The sequence below is a fragment of the Triturus cristatus genome, chromosome 7, assembly GCF_964204655.1.
Source record: "Triturus cristatus chromosome 7, aTriCri1.1, whole genome shotgun sequence".
Classification (NCBI taxonomy): Eukaryota; Metazoa; Chordata; class Amphibia; order Caudata; family Salamandridae; genus Triturus; species Triturus cristatus.
Window position 1 is genome coordinate 434,798,067 of NC_140590.1, and position 16,097 is coordinate 434,814,163.

At 45.9% G+C, this 16,097-nt stretch overlaps 1 protein-coding gene across 2 annotated transcripts in view; it reads left to right on the forward strand.

Moving 5' to 3' along the window:
• Nucleotides 1-4,984: 4,984 nt before the first annotated feature.
• Nucleotides 4,985-16,097, forward strand: part of ADPRM (ADP-ribose/CDP-alcohol diphosphatase, manganese dependent) — a 273,505-nt gene continuing 262,392 nt past the window's right edge. The window contains exon 1 of one of the 2 annotated variants that reach the window (XM_085616748.1): nucleotides 4,985-5,101. The gene's annotated coding sequence lies outside the window, so the exon portion shown is untranslated. Of the gene's footprint in view, nucleotides 5,184-16,097 lie in introns of both variants that reach the window. The other variant, XM_085616747.1, reaches the window with a different exon arrangement.

A 16,097-nucleotide genomic window follows, 5' to 3' on the forward strand; every position in this document is an offset into this window, starting at 1 on the left:
GCCCTGGATTTGCTCATAGTGGGGTACAGGCGAAGTACCTTATGTGCCCGATTGCCAAGAAGAGTGCTTTATGTTGCCACAGAGCGCATGGTGAGCGCTCTACTTATGATGGCCTGGAGTGCTCTTGGGTGCAACAGCACACACAGCTCTACCCTGCCTGCGGGTTCCTTTTAATTATTGGCCGTGCGAGTGGAGGGCTTTGGGGAGCCTCCCTCGCCACTTTCGGAGCCTAGAGGCGAAGCTCTGCAGCTCGCAGGATTCGTGCAGCGCTGTTGTGGTGAGGCACCCTCGAGTGCTTTGGCCAGCGAGTGAGGAGTGCCCTTTTGTGTCCCCCAGGAGGTGAGTGGTGAGCGCAGTGACTTTTACCTTTGTCCCGGAGAAAGTGTCGGAGGAGCACTGTCTGCGTACTGCAAAGACGGGCAGCACTGCACCCTCTCTATAAGGTCCTCGAGGAATGGGAGGGAAGAGCTGAGGGAAAGAAGCGCTCTCCCTCTCCCTGCTGGTAGTGGCCGTGAAAGGAAGTTGGAGCCCCACGGGCTCCCACCCGGAAGAGGAAGCCAGGCAGAGAGAAGGGGCCACGTGGCTGAGCCTGTGTGTGGGCGAGGCCAAGCTGGACCGTGTTCCCAAGCCGCCTGACGAAGCAGTGGAGCCGACGAAGACTCCGCTCCGTGTCAGTTGGGCACTTCGGGTTTGAGCGGACATTCCCCGCAGTGCATGGCAGTCACCAGGTCAGTGGTGAGGGGAGACCTGTGAGGTTCTCCCATGTGGTGTGCCCCTTGGGCCCACCGTTGCCAGTCAGACCGTGGGGGTAAGCCTGGAGGTTGTTGACATCCGGAAAGATGGGGCACGGCTGGCTTATAGGTAACTGTGCTCCGTTTCGGGGGTGATTGCCCCTCACCTCTAGGAGGCAATAGGGGAAAACCTTGAAGGAGGCCACCACCCCTCATTTGGACAGAGGAAGAGGAGGGAAGGAACCCTCCAGGATTACCACATTTTCTGGTGTAGGCAGGCAGGAGATCCCGAAGTCTTCCGGTAAAAGAATAGAACCCCACACAACCAGTCGTAAGAGCACAGTCACTGCTCTTAGTGTTGTCCAAGTTTTGCTCCACCAGTACAGTGATAAGGTGTAAGCCTATTGCCTGCTGCTTTCATGCGTGTGGTGTTGCATTGCCAAGGTTGGCAACCTACGCATCACTATGGTGATCTGCACAGGCCTAAGGTGGGCCTGATGTATTTATGATGTGTGCCCAGCTACAAATGTTTACAATGTGCACTGCTAATTATGTTTATGCATAATGGGTTATGCTGTGTACAGTTCCTACCAGTAGTTACTGGGTGGGGACAAATGTGATGTTTATGACCGTGGCCCAATTGGCCAGTGATTGATGTAATCCCTGTGAAGTCATGACAAGTGCCTAATGGCACAGTGTATTATATGTGATTGTGTTCTAATGTGTTTTTATGGATAATACAAAGGCTATTTTTCTATAACATTGTGTGGAGTTTCTTTTGTGGTGTGCCTAGTGTGTCGCTGCTGTGTGAGTGTGTTGCACAAACGCTTTACACATTGCCTCTAAGATAAGCCTGACTTCTCTGCCAAGCTACCAAGGGGTGAGCTGGGGTTATCTTCAGCAAGTAGATTAGCACTGTATCTTGTCTGTGCAGGCTCGCGAGCCAAAAATGACATTTGAATCGGCTGCAAGCTGCGACAGAAGCCGCCATTTTGGGCCGCGCGAAGAAGTTCCAGAACGGAGGATGATCCGAGTCTGCACACAACGTGTCTCCACAAAACAAAGTGAAGTGACCGCATCTGGCCTGCTGGCTGCCTCGCAGATGGGCATTACGGGGTACCTCTCTCTCTCTAGCAGTGATTGCCCGGAGAGTGATGCGTGGCAATAAGATGGCAGCCACCCGAAGCTGCTGCCTGAGCTGAAGAACCCATGCAGAAGGTATGCGCTGAGTCCTGCAAGCTGCGTCGGATCTCTCGCGGCTTGGTGCAGGCCCTCAAGGTGAGAAGTGACGGCTGAGGCAGAGTACTAAATCGGCCTGAGCAAGTGTCTCAGACCGGGGTAGCCTAGCGATGTGAGAGGAAGAGAGCGCCTGGGAGCAGAGCCAACTGTGAAGAGGCGTGAGGTGTTCTTGCTGCCTGAGTGGACACTGCGGGAATAAGCTGTGAGGAAGGCGGCAGTGCGGTGATCGCTTGAGCTCTTGGGGATTGCTACGACCCGACTGGAGGCTCTAGACAATGGAGCCTATGGAAATAGCTGAGGCCTGCAGGACCGGTCCTGCGTGTGTGGAGCTTGAGGAAACGGCCCAAAGGAGTAAGGGTTACTTTGTTCCCTACAGCGGACTTTTGTTCCCTACAGTGGAATTCCGGCTCACATCAGTATATAGGAGGGCATACAGTTATCAGTGCAGATGACCTAACGAGGTGATTGAATTTGGCACTTGACTTAGTGACTATGTGACACCATCTGGGTTATGGGCCCACTTACTCTAACCTTTTGGGCCCACATAAGGTACTTTTCTGCCACTGCCGGTCTGCCAGAACTGATCTGCTTCCCACCCCCTTGGTTCCACTCCCCTCCCCCAATCCCTCTAATCCTCTTTTGGGGACTTGTTCTTCTGTGTTTGACTATGCAACTGTAACTAATGTAACCATGAAACATCTGTTATTCTGGTTATTCCTGACTGCTGAGCCCTGAGCAACATGCCTGATGCCCGGTGGAGGTGCTAGACAGCTATAGAGGAGATTGGCCCTGGTTCACCCCCTCGGCCGTCACCTACCCAGCCGTACATTGGGCACAGTTCTCCCCACTGTGTCCCCTTCCTCCCCCTCTGACGAATTCCGTAACATTGTTTTTTGTTTTTTTTTGCCTGTGTTTTACTATGCTCTGGTAACGAACGTAATTTGTAAATTGTAACTCAACGATCTTCATGTAACGCGCTCTGATACCTACGGGTCTAGCCAGTGCTGTATAAAACTCTTCAAATAAATAAATAAATAAATCTTCAGCTTGTAACTCACTTGCCCTGACTACAGTGGTGGTTTCTGCTCGGCTTAGTCGCATGCCCCAGCCAACCAGAAATCCCATTTCTAACAATACGTTATTCATATTCCCTGAAAATAGCACCTGTGATCCTATCTTCTATCAGCAAACAAACTTATCTTAATTTTGTCTCCCATGCAACCCTGTGTCTGCCTATCTACTGGACATCAGTTTATGCTTTCTGCTCCTTTTAGAACATATATAGTAGGATGCTGATGTGATTAAAATCAAAATGTCTAATTTAATTTATTTAAAAACACTGGCATATTCATCACCGATAAAAAATCCACACAGTCATGGTAAGTCCATGCTATTGCCAACGCCCCACCCCTAAGTAATTAAGGATGGTTGATGGACAGTAAAGGGAGAATCCTGACATCTAATCCTCAGTCAAGACCATTAAGGAAACCTGCACAACAAAGCTTTTGTAGATCTCAGTAATAGACTCTCACTCAGCACCCATATTAAAAATAAATTAAAGGAAAACGGCATTTATAACAATCTGTTTAAGAATTATTGAAGAACATCAGTGCAAGACTCTGTAGGGGACCCCCTGTAAGGGTGGGGCCCTAGGCCAGAGCCCACTTTCATACATGCCAACATTTTAGGGCAGGGATGTGGGAGATTTAAAATAAAAAATTGAGAGAATGAAAATTCCCCATTGACTTCAATTGTAGAAAATGCAGTTTCAGGTGAGAGACAGCTAAAATAAAGCCATTTTTGGCTTGAAAAATCGGTAGTCTCCCGCCTGAATCGGGTCTATTGGCATGAATGCACTTTGCCCATGACTTAAAACGTCTCGGGGAAAGTGAGAGATTTTAGAAAAATAATCAGGAGATTGTTTTTCTCCTATTGACTTCTATGGAGGCCTGAATCAGTCTAATGTCATGTATGGGACTTATAAGTGTGCTGTTGCAAGATCGGATTTCAGAAATACAGATGTCACGAGCACAGAAAAAGCAATATATTGTGTGATAAAAATGTAGTGCACTGGCCTGCAGGAGCAGGTTACTGGCAGTGAATACTACGAGTCTCAGTAGACCAGTCCCAGCTGAATCCCTCCAGGACTCAGGAGGCAGGAGACTAGCCTTGAAATTGATAGTCTCCCGCCTAAATTGGGAGAGTTGGCATGTATGGTCTTAACCTAAGAAGGGAATGTGGACTGGTGGCTAAGTTGAAGACGGGAACAACAAACCTGAATCCATCCAATCCTCACCTTCCACTTAAGCAAATTTTATGATCCAGTGCAAACTACTTGAGCTCAGTGCTCTTTACTTAACTTGACAAAAGATGTATTTATATTAATTCAAAGCGAAAAGACCATTCAAGTTTCCCAGATCCATGCTTGAGTAGCTCATCCACTCCAGGTTCCTTGCCTTGCATTTTGGGACTTATTGTCCTGATTTTATAACTGGATGAACAAGACCACAAGTACCAGGATACAGATGAAAAATTTGGAATTGATGAGCTATCTAGAAATGTAAGAATAAGAAATCTGTAACATTTAAGTCCACTTGTGGAACTAACACTCAACTATCACTTTATTACCACTTGGTAAATAGCTCAGAAGACCAATAGTTGAAAATGATGTTTAGCAAAAGAGATATTATTAAATATGTGGCGATTGTTATGTTATGTTAAAATAGGACAAAACCATCACATTTAATATTATATTAGGAAAAATAATATCCTTAAAATGCTTAACTTTTAACACAGTAGAAAATAAGCAGTCATTCACTCAGATAAAAAAAAATAGAATTAAGGATTCTAGAACTCATTTTTTCAGCAGAGCTGCGGCGATTACTGGCCCTTCTGAAAGTATTTTCTAACTGCTTATTTCATTTCTTTGGTGGTCACTATTTTAAGATGGCCGCTAAATTGCAGCATTGTATGAGTGTGGGTGTTAGTCCCCTTTCTATATCTTCCCTTTACATAGCGCCTTAGCAGTGCGGATTGTATAATAACGATGCCGGGAAATAATAATACCAACTGCTAGCGGGACTCTTCTCATGAAGTGCTGACGCCGGTACCATAGGAGAGCAAAAAAAACAGTGGGTTGCCCTGCCTCGTCTGAATTTTCTTTGGGAGAGGGGAATTTGACTTCCATTTTACCTCACGTCATCGGTGGCTGCAGTGAGTGCTGTCGTTGCAATAGAAGCCTCTGTCTGACACTGTTGGTTGTACATTGGGGCTTATTTCGAGAGAAATGGGTACGGGCGCCTGCCTCCTTAAACTTGGAGCCTCCTATAGGCCTTATTTTGGGCGCGGGACCCTGACTTTCCAAGCCATCAGAGGAATGTAACACTTTAACTAGGAGGCGGAAGTGAGAGCCTCTCCTCTGTCCGATTTATCCGAAAGTCTATGGTGAATAAATTGTGATTAATAGTATCGCGCACGTTGTATTAGGTAGACATGGTGCCGTGTAGTATGTCTAACAGTTTATTTGTTTCATGGTGTACAGCAGAGGCGCAACTAGAGCCAAATATGGTGGGGGGGGGGGGGGTTCTAAGAAAAAAATTTGGGTGGGGGCTGAATCTATTAAGCCATGGGCAGAGTGGAGCTGCAGGGGCTCTTAGAAGGGGTGAAACAGCGAGGCCTCATTAACATGCAAATGGTGGTGCGGCTGTGTGTGCGCCGGGAAGCTGTCTCATCCCGGGCTGCCACACACGAGGCGGGGGGGGGGTGGGCTGAAGCCCTGTGAGTCCAATGGGTGTTGCGCGCCTGGTGTACAGTGATTTAAATGGGCACTTTTTTTATTTTTAAGAGGGAGAGTGCCAGCACTTCTTAACAAGCATTTGCAATGCAATCGGTCTCGCTTTTGGAAACCTATATGTATTTAGCTATGCAGCACAGGGAGAGTAAGCACCAAACTGCGTGACACGCCAGGTATGGGAACAAATGGAGAGAAATATTGCCTTTCAGCGGGAAATGGTGTAGTTCAAAGCTCTGTTTTTTATATAAAATCAGGGCCTTCGGTGGTCATATCACTGAAAATACAAGATTTGAAAAAAATATTTTTGTCTACAGGTGCTCGTGGTAGAAAATTTCTATGGACTGGAATCTAGAGCATGCTAAAGTGATTCTGGTATTTTACTGACCTCTGCTGGTTGTTTTCTATCAAGACAAATAGAGGCAGTTGAACAGAAAAAAAAAGTCCTTAAGTGGAAGCAGACCAGTCTTAGGTACATAGTACATACACATATAAGTATATAAAAAGTATATACAAGAGGTCTTGAATGCTCGACCTAAACACACAAAGGGGAAAGAAGGAGGATGAGAAAGACTTAAGTACCGTCACAAAGGGAGACAGCAGGAACCAGCAAGAAGAATAAATGAGCCAAGGGTGACAGGTACTGGATTAAAGAACCCTGGGGTGGTTTCAATTCTAGAGAGCCCTGGTATTCGGCCTGCCGACATTTATTTAATAGGGCTTCCGAGCAGAGCTTTAGGCACCGGTACTCATTGTTTGACAAATTAAGCTTTGACGCATCTGAAGAAGACTTTTCCTTCGACGATGCACACAGCACTCGTTCCACTGTGGTGCAGTGCTTTCCTATTCACATTCCACTCACGGCCTCCCGCACCCCGCATGTGGAAGTGCTTTGGGTTCGTGCTCTGACCAACTTGCTCCTTTAATGGACTGTAATTGAAGTGAAGTTCCTTGTGCGCTGCAGGGCTCGGGGTTTACTGCTCCGGTGTCCCGGTGGGAGAAACACCGAGCGGCTGAAGCATGGGGCAGGAAACGCGGAAATTACCCGAGAGCATAGCTGCCAAGGTTTTAGATTGCTATGTGTGACATTTTCATAATTTCTGTGTAATTATGAGTGCCATTAGAACCACTATGAGTGACTCTTTTCTCACCAGCACAATCAACCAATAAAAGATGAGGGAAACATAAATATCAAAAAATTGACCCATTTGAGCAACAAGAAACTCTTAGATCTTAAAACTGCTGCAAATTCATGAGGTGGCTGAGTCATAATTACAATGAAATAATCAAAATATCATACATAGCAATCTGAAACCTTGGCAGATATGAAAGAGGGCGAGCATCACTTCACATGACATAGCATTGAAGACCATGCCCATACTTCAGTTCTTGACACAGAGTCTTGTTTACTTAAATATTTCATAAAAGTGATAGGAAGTATGTGTTTTATTCTATTGCTATTTTATAGCTTCTCTTGTACAATGCTGATCATATAATAAACTTGTGAATTTTGGTTGGCATAATGTATTGACTAATAAGAATAAAAAGGCAGAAGCAATGCCAATTAGACAAAAATAATAGAAAAGGAGCATAGTAAAACAAGGAGAATAAAACAAATCACTTTTACCAGGTGGTGTTTGTTGTCCAAGACGAAGCCATGCAAAAAATGAATGTGATGGGAAAAGGTTTTTCACTTGGAGTGGGGTGAACTAAGGCGATAAAGCTGTCACTGCATGGGCCACCTTATTCATAAGCGGGAAAGTAAGACTTGTGAAGTAACTACTAATATTAGCCTCAGATGTCACCACTAGGGAAAACAAAATAAAAGCGGACAGCTAGAAAGCAGGACACATGGCTCCGCTAAGAATTAACACTAAAAGGAACAAGGACTTGCGTCTATACTGCAGAACAACCTAACAGGGAGTGAGAGGCCCCAACACAGAGCCCAGCTGCCTCGGGGCCTATAGTGTACATTAATTAGAGTCAGCTGACTCACGGACTCTGGCTGGCGCAGTTAGCAGTGTTGTGGAGTTCCACAGGGTTCCTCGCTAAGTCCGACCCTTTTCAATATCTATGTTTCGGACTTAGCGAGGGTAATAAAAGCTTATAACATCAACCTAACAACATATGCCGACGATACCCAGTTGGTATTATCCATACATAAAAACGGTTCCAAGATAGCAGCTAACTTCAAAGATGGCATGAGGGCTATCAGCAGTTGGATGGCTTCCAACTGTCTAAAACTTAACTCATCAAAGACGGAAGTTATGCTTTTTGGTAAGATTCAGCCTCTGTGGTTTCCCTTATGGTGGCCGGAGGAAATGGGGACTCCACCTCAACCAGTTAGTAAAGTCAGAAACCTGGGAGTAATATTTGATGATAAGCTTCTTTTCCATCATCATGTGAACACTGTAGTATCATCATCATTTAACATCTTAAGGAAAATAAAGAAACTTCTCCCATATCTTCCTACAACTACAGGAAAAACAGTAATTTCAACATTGGTGTTTTCACGCACTGACTACTGCAATGCCCTCTTCCTCAATGCACAAAAAAAGGTCATCTCTAAACTTCAAATGATACAAAATGCCTCAGCTAGAGTTTTATTGGGCATTCCAAAATTTAGCTCTGTCTCTAGACATCTGGACCAACTGCATTGACTTCCGGTCAGAAGTCGCACGAAATTCCAAGGCCCTTTGTATTGTCTACAAGGCAATAAATAACATGGGACCTAAATTTCTTAGGAGTTCACTTAAGTCTTTATCAACCTCCAGAACGCTTCGTTCCAATACTGCTCATCTGCTTCATATACCCAGAACAAGGAAAGTTAACTGGGGAGACAGATGTTTTACCATCGCAGCTGCAAAACTATGGAACTCCCTTCCTTTTAATATAAAATCCAGTCCAACGCTGATTATCTTCAGAAAGCAGCTAAAGACATGGCTGTTTTCTCAACGATATGATTATCCATAAATCACTCTGAAACTGCCTCAGAGATCTACTTCACTGGTATCTGATATAGCTCCCAGCGCCGAGACACCTATGGGTAATTGCAGCGCTTTAAAAATCGCATAAATAAATAAATAAATAAATGGTGCTGGGCAAGCCTCAGGAGAGGCTGGGAGATACACACAGCGGTCACAGCAGGCTGTATTATTTCAAAATGTAACGCCAGTGAAGTGAGCAGTCCAGGGGTCTGGCGCACCACAGCTACAAAATTCACTTACTAGAAAGAGTCAATAAACTAAGAAAACTGCATGTACTCTGTAGCAAAGAGAAACCTTTTAAGTCATTTTTAAAACATACCTACTGCATATTTGCAATGCCGTGGGTTTTAGAACAAGCTGCGCACGGTTCACCCTGCAGCAGAGCCTCTCTTCCTCCTGCAGAGTACATCTTCTTGCCTGCGCTGTGCCCTGAGAAATGTCTAGGAGCCCCAAGAGATTGTCATATACAGGAGACTGGTCGGGCCAGGAGAGGTAGGGGACACGTTTGTACTCCGCAAGGAATGTTCGAGTACTTAAATCTCAGATTTTTTAAAATTAAATCCCGGATGTTTATTTTCCAGTGTAAAAAACACTTAAGCCGCTCTTTTTAATGAATGGATAAACCTTTCCTCTCGAAGCAATATCGTGATCGGAACAGAAGGAAAATACTCCCTGGGGCGCACAATTGAAAATGTCTGAAATCAGTTCTTAAGTGTGTTGGATTGCTGAATTTTACCTAGCCCACATGTATGGATATAGAGATTTTTCCTATTCTGCAGCGTATATTGAAATGATGGTTCTGAGATGGACAGTTTGATTGTATTGAAAATAAATTGCTGCAAAGTCATTTTGTTTGGAGCTCTGCTGCCCTATTGTGGGCTCTGTCAGCACTGACATTGGCGCAGCGAATAAGGGAAAGACGGAGAGCATACATTTTCTTTCGTCTAATTGCTGAACCGTGGATATTGTCTCTTCTACAGGGTAGGTTATATAATGTCGTGACCCTAAAGCACTGCGTGAAACAGATTAGAGTAATACCAAAAAGCATTGGTAATGCAATAGGACTCGCATTTACACGAGACCTATTGCATTGCAAATAGCAATGCGTGCGGCCGATGAGGCACTGGGGGGCGGCAGCGAGAAGGCATCGGACTGCGGGAGGGGGGCACAGGAAGAAAGTAGTATGTGCTGTGAAGGGGCCAGTAGCCGTGGAAGGACACAAATGACTGACATGGCTGTTATAGGGAGAGACTAACAAGCTTAAAACCAATCGGAAGGAATTTAGAACCTAAGCCAATGAAGAAGATGGGCCAAAGAGTGGGCAGAGCGTCCACAAAGTTTCCACACTATAGTGTATACTGCATGCCTCGCAAAGCGATGGTAGCGCATTCACGCTGCAATGCTAGGCGAGACCTAGGAAGAAGAAAGTACTCTGTGCTGTGAAGGGGCCAGTAGCCGTGGAAGGACACAAATGACTGACATGGCTGTTATAGGGAGAGACTAACAAGCTTAAAACCAATCGGAAGGAATTTAGAACCTAAGCCAATGAAGAAGATGGGCCAAAGAGTGGGCAGAGCGTCCACAAAGTTTCCACACTATAGTGTATACTGCATGCCTCGCAAAGCGATGGTAGCGCATTCACGCTGCAATGCTAGGCGAGACCTAGGAAGAAGAAAGTACTCTGTGCTGTGAAGGGGCCAGTATCCGTGGAAGGACACAAATGACTGACATGGCTGTTATGACGAGGGACTAACAAGCTTAAAACCAATCAGAAGGCAGCATTTAGAACCTAAGCCAATGAAGAAGATGGGCCGGAGAGTGGGCGAAGCTTCCACAAAGCTTCCACACTATAGGGTATACTGCATGCCTCGCAAAGCAATAACAGTGCATTCGCTCTGCAACGCTAGGTGAGCCTAAAAAGCAGGTGGTTGTTTTTATTAGAAATGTGAAGTTGGCTTTTCTTGGAAGGTTGAGTCAGTCACCCCCTGACTCTTGATGGAGAAGGATATGTTGGCCTACTTACACAGGATCTTGAATAAAGGACTTAATCACCTTATTGTTGCATGGAGAATCATTCTTCACACTTGTGCATTCTGTACTGAAAAATAATTCTGTGAGCTGCAGTCATGTTTCATTAAGTATTATTGTAAATAATTCATTTTCCTTTTTTCTAAATTTAGAAACAGCTATGTTAATGCTAGTTCACCTAGTAAGCTGTGCTTGCTTTTATAAATACATTTATTACAAAATCTAGACACAACGGCGTCAGTTGCCTAATTGAACTATTCATGGAAAATAACCACTTAATGAGATCGGAGCAGAATTACTGCTGCACCATTTAAAACACTTTTACTCCATTAATCAATGTTAGAAAATGCTCTTTCATCCTGACTTCGGATGCACAGTGTAGACAACGAGGTTAGACGTTTATGAGGTGAGAAGTGAAGATGATGCTGCGATGTCCATTATAAAGCCAGGAATTCTTATGTTATGTTATGTTATGTTATGTTAAATGGGACTTTTATAGCGCAACGGCTACTCCAAAGGAGTGTCCCGGCGCTTTTGTGCTCCAGACCAAAGAAAGAGCTGGAAAACATAACAGTAGAAAGAGCAGGGGCCTAAAGAGGGGGCAGATTATCCAGTGAACAGCCAGGTTTTTAAGTCTTTTCTGAAGGCAAGCAGGTTAGCGGTGTTTCGCAAGGACACCGGTAAGGAATTCCATAGCTGCGGAGCAAGAAAGCTAAAGGACCGGCCGCCTAGCCGAGCCCTTTTGATGCGTGGCACCCGAGCCAAAGCCAAAGCTTCTGACCTGAGGGATCGTACAGGTCGATAGAAGTCCAGCCTCCTCTGAAGATATTTGGCACCATTGCCATGCAAGGCCTTATGGGCGAGAGTCATGGCCTTGAAAAGTATCCTCTTCCGCACCGGAAGCCAGTGAAGGGATACGAGGAGATTGGAGGCACTGGTGCGGCGGTGCAGGCCAAAAATTGCACGAGCAGCAGCGTTCTGAGTAACCTGCAAACGCTGGAGGAGGTATTCAGGCAGACCCAGATATAGGACATTTGCATAGTCCAATCTGGACCCTATGAGTGCCTGAACAGTGATCCTCCGATGTTCCTCCGAGAGAAGGGGAAAGAACTTGCGCAACATTCTGAGTATCCCAAAGCATGTTCCCGTAAGAGTGGAAACCTGGGATTTGAGCGAGAGCTCGTTGTCAATTTTAACCCCCAGGTTCTTAGCCCACTTAGAGGACTGAGTGGGAGGGAACATGTCAGCAGGCCACCAACCCTGCCAATCTGGTTCTGATGGGCATCCGAAGAATAGTATTTCGGATTTGTCCGAGTTGCATTTGAGGCTGTTGTGTGAAAACCAGCTAAAGACAGCCCCAAGGCACTCGCAGATCCTTTCTCCATCGAACTCTTCGCTCTTACGACAGGTGAATAGAAGCTGGGTGTCGTCAGCATAAGAGACGATCCGGGCCCCGTAGGACTCCGCCAGTGTCGCCAGAGGGGTCATAAGGATGTTAAATAGAGTGGGGCTCAGTACAGAGCCCTGAGGCACTCCGACTCCCAATGGCGGCATCTCGGCGGACCCGGGTGGGACCCAGACCGTCTGCCGGCGGTTGGCCAGAAAGGAACGAAACCAGTTGAGCACCGTCCCCCCTAGACCGATGTTATGAAGTCTAGTGAGGAGATCCTCGTGGGGGACGGTGTCAAACGCCGCCGACAGGTCTAACATGACTAACATCAAGCTCCAAGGTAATTTCACAGTGCTTTATTCTGGTTACCACAATATTTTGAGGTCACTCGCAGGTCCTATCACAAAGCCCTGTTATTGTTTTCTAAAGCCTATTGTGGCGTTCCTTTATTTATTATTATTATTCTTTAAGGCCATGAAGCTTTATTATGAAGTGTGAGGTATACATTTTTAATTGTCTGTAAGGATGGCAACTGTGACGGTATACGCTCTGAACTGTAGCATCGCATGTCCCAGGAACGGCCCTCCAGTACCCTTTCCTTCATCTGCAGATTGGATGTGTATTTGACCTTGTCTTTAATTTCTTTGGGCCAGACGTATCAAGCCTTTTACCAGTCTCTGCAAACGTTAAAAAGTCTTTTGGTGTCCCTGGGTCCCGGCCCCAATACGGGTCGGGCATACTTGGCGGCCATCTTGTTGCGATGCGGCCTACCATCCTGTCCACTGGGTCGCAGCAGGATTGGGAGTGTGTGACTTTTGGGAGTGTGGCGGAGCGATCGCAGAGAGCTGTGCTGGGGTACGGCGACCTCCTCGAGGCCCTTGGTGCTCTTCATTCCTCCTTGGTTCATGGCGTCGGGGTCTTGGGGAGTAAGCTCGACGGTGTGGCATCAGCGTTGGGACAGCGGCGGCCCGCCTGTCCTCAGGTACACAGGGACTTCCCACACTGCGCACAGGAGGACACTGTTGCGGCCACCCCTGAGATTAGCGCACTGTTGGACACTCCGGACAATATGCTACCATGTGATCGGCTAGCTGAGGGTCTGATCTGTCCCGGAGGTATTGGACCTGAGTGGGAGGTGGTGGCCTCGTCCCGTACACAGCCTCCGGCGACCCGGGGACAATTCCAGCAACAATTGTCTACCTTGGCTGCTTCTACCTTCCTGGACCTCGAGTGCAGTGCAGATCCTGGGGCGGCACTGGGAAGCCCGTCCCTCCATGATGCGGACTGTGTTGGTGCTCAGAGACTTCCACCCCACCTGTGTGCGTCGCTTCTCGGTCGGTTTTGGACACTCCTCTACCTTGGAACATCGGACATGGTGCTGGGTCGAGGGGTAGGCATGGGCAGAATTGCAAAGAGTGGTCAGGGATAAGACTGATCCTTCAGGGGTGGTCATCTAGTGGACGGGCGGGCTCAGGGGTTGCGTGCTCTCATGGCATAGCTATTAGCATAATAGGTGCATAATGTTCCCCATCTTTCTTTGTTACGATCGATTTTGTGCTGTTTATTGTTTACTTTGGGGAAAACTTACCGTGCGGGAGGGAGAAGCCGGGGGTATGTTTTGAAGGCCCTCCTCCAGTTTATTAACACTTTCTATACCCCCCCGTCTGGTGGGGTTCTTTTCCTACTTCTTTTTCCCTATTCTTCTATATTTCGGGTCTGGTTCTAGGGCGACAGGCACACTGCTGGGGGGGGGGCCGTACGCATCTGCAGAGGTGCAGGGTGGGGGGTTGGGGGAGGGGATTCTTTAGTCTTTCACCTCTTTTTCCATGGCCTCCTTTTTCTTCTCTGATTCCTCTTGTTTTTCTTTTTCTGGGATCAGTGTGATACACCTCCTTTGTTATGACTCGTTGCCGTTTCATGTGTGCCACAATTTCCGGGGTGTTTTCTGGGAGTTCGGGCGGGGTACTGCAGGCGCAACTGTTTATGATATTCTTCCTCATCCTGAATTTCCTGTGTCTGCGCCATTGATCCAATAGATTGCTGTTTATTGCTTACGTCTATTACTCTGCATACCTTTTATCGCTGTTGGGAAATTGTTCGGCACCTGATCCTTCTGTCTTGTTCCATTGTAAAATGAAAACCTTTTTTTCTCCTGGTGTCCTACCTGCGCTGTTCACAGTATTAACATGAAGATTCTGCTCCCCGAGGTGCTGCCTGTGTTTACATTTGATCTTTGTTGCTCTGATTGCTTAGCGGCCGGCCCCGGGGGGGTTGTAGGCCCATACTTGTTCTTGATTGACATGTCAATAAAGGTTTTTCAAAAAAAAAAAAAAAAAAAAGTCTTTTGGGATGTATCATCCCAAAAGGCATTCGCAAAATAGGGAATCGCAATTTTTGCGATTACCTATTTGGCGAATGCATTTAGGGAATCGCAAATTGCGATTAACCTAAATGCAATGCAGTTAAAAATTGCGACCTTGCTAGCTTCAAGTTGGTGGTAATTTAACAAATTCCTGAAAAAATGCACACTTTTGCGTTTTTTTAAGTGCCATGTGGCGCACATACATGCCCTTATGGCATGTATGTGTGCCACATGTGCACACTTAACTTTTTTGGGGGTGAATCAGGGTGGCCTTTTGGCCCCCTATCACCATTATAATTGCATTTGCGATTACCAATTTGGTAATTGCAAATTGCGAATGTCTTCCCATTCATTCTAATGAGCCTCTAGGCCCATAGGAATGAATGGGAAGGCATTCCTTAATAGCGAATCACAATTTGCAATTCGCTATTAAGAAATATGTAGGAATCGCAATTTTTTTGCGAAATCTACATACATTGGATTTTTGCGATTCCATCGGTAAAATTCGCTATTATGGACTTGCAAAATTCAGTGTTGATACATCTGGCCCTTTGTTTCTTTCTTCAGGTTTCCAATCGTATTGACGTCTTTCTGTAATTTTTTATCTCTGCCCACTCAATAGTGCACGCTGTCACTGGGCTTCTTTTGGATGGTGCTTGTCACTTTTTCACTAAGAGAATCATTCAGCCCACCAACAAAGCGCCCTATTTTAAGATCACACTACTTTCTCCGGCAAGTGATCCATGACAAGTGAATGAAAAGCCTATGTAGCAGGGGACAGAGAATACGAGACAGTTGGGATGGATGATGATAGATGGTTAGGGTTGTGAATCTGATTGGTTCTTGTGAGAATAAGTGATGGAGAATCGCCATTAAAAATAACTTGACTTTTTTATAGCTCCCATCATACCACATTTACTATTCTTTCTAGCTGTTATAAATAAAAGGTGTTATGATTACCCTCTTAAAGAGTTTACAGACCGCGTATGGAGGAAGTTGTCATTGCAGGGATTCAAACTCGTGCTCTGTAGATTACTAGACGAAGCAGCAAATATTTACCTTATTGAGCGGTCTTGTGAATGACAAAAGAAAAGGTGATTCACGGAAGCTTACAGCAAGCAGGGTAACTAGGGTGATGGTGCTACATGATGGATGAGAGGGGAGGTTATGTGACTCCAGGGGATAAATATAATGACCTAGTTTTGAAGGAAGGCGTTAGAGTGAAGGGTATCGGAACTGCAGGACTGCTTACAAACAAACTGTCAGGTATCAGTAGCAGTGGTTTCATTGACTGGTGAACTGGGAATGGGTGGCAAGGTGTAGATAATTGAGTAATCGAATGGTAGCAGGTTCAGATTGAGAGAAAGCAGCTAGGACTGGTGGCAGTAGAAGCAAGTGACCAATGAGACGAGGAAGGAGTGTTGGTGTGGCTTTGTGGGAGGAGCACAGCAATACAATTTAAGTACCCAAATGCATTTTTATTTTTGGGGTGAGCTAACCGTGCAGCCAAGAGTGTGGCTGTGCAGTTTTAGTCTAGAGTTTCTGTTTACAAATCATTGTTTTCATGTAT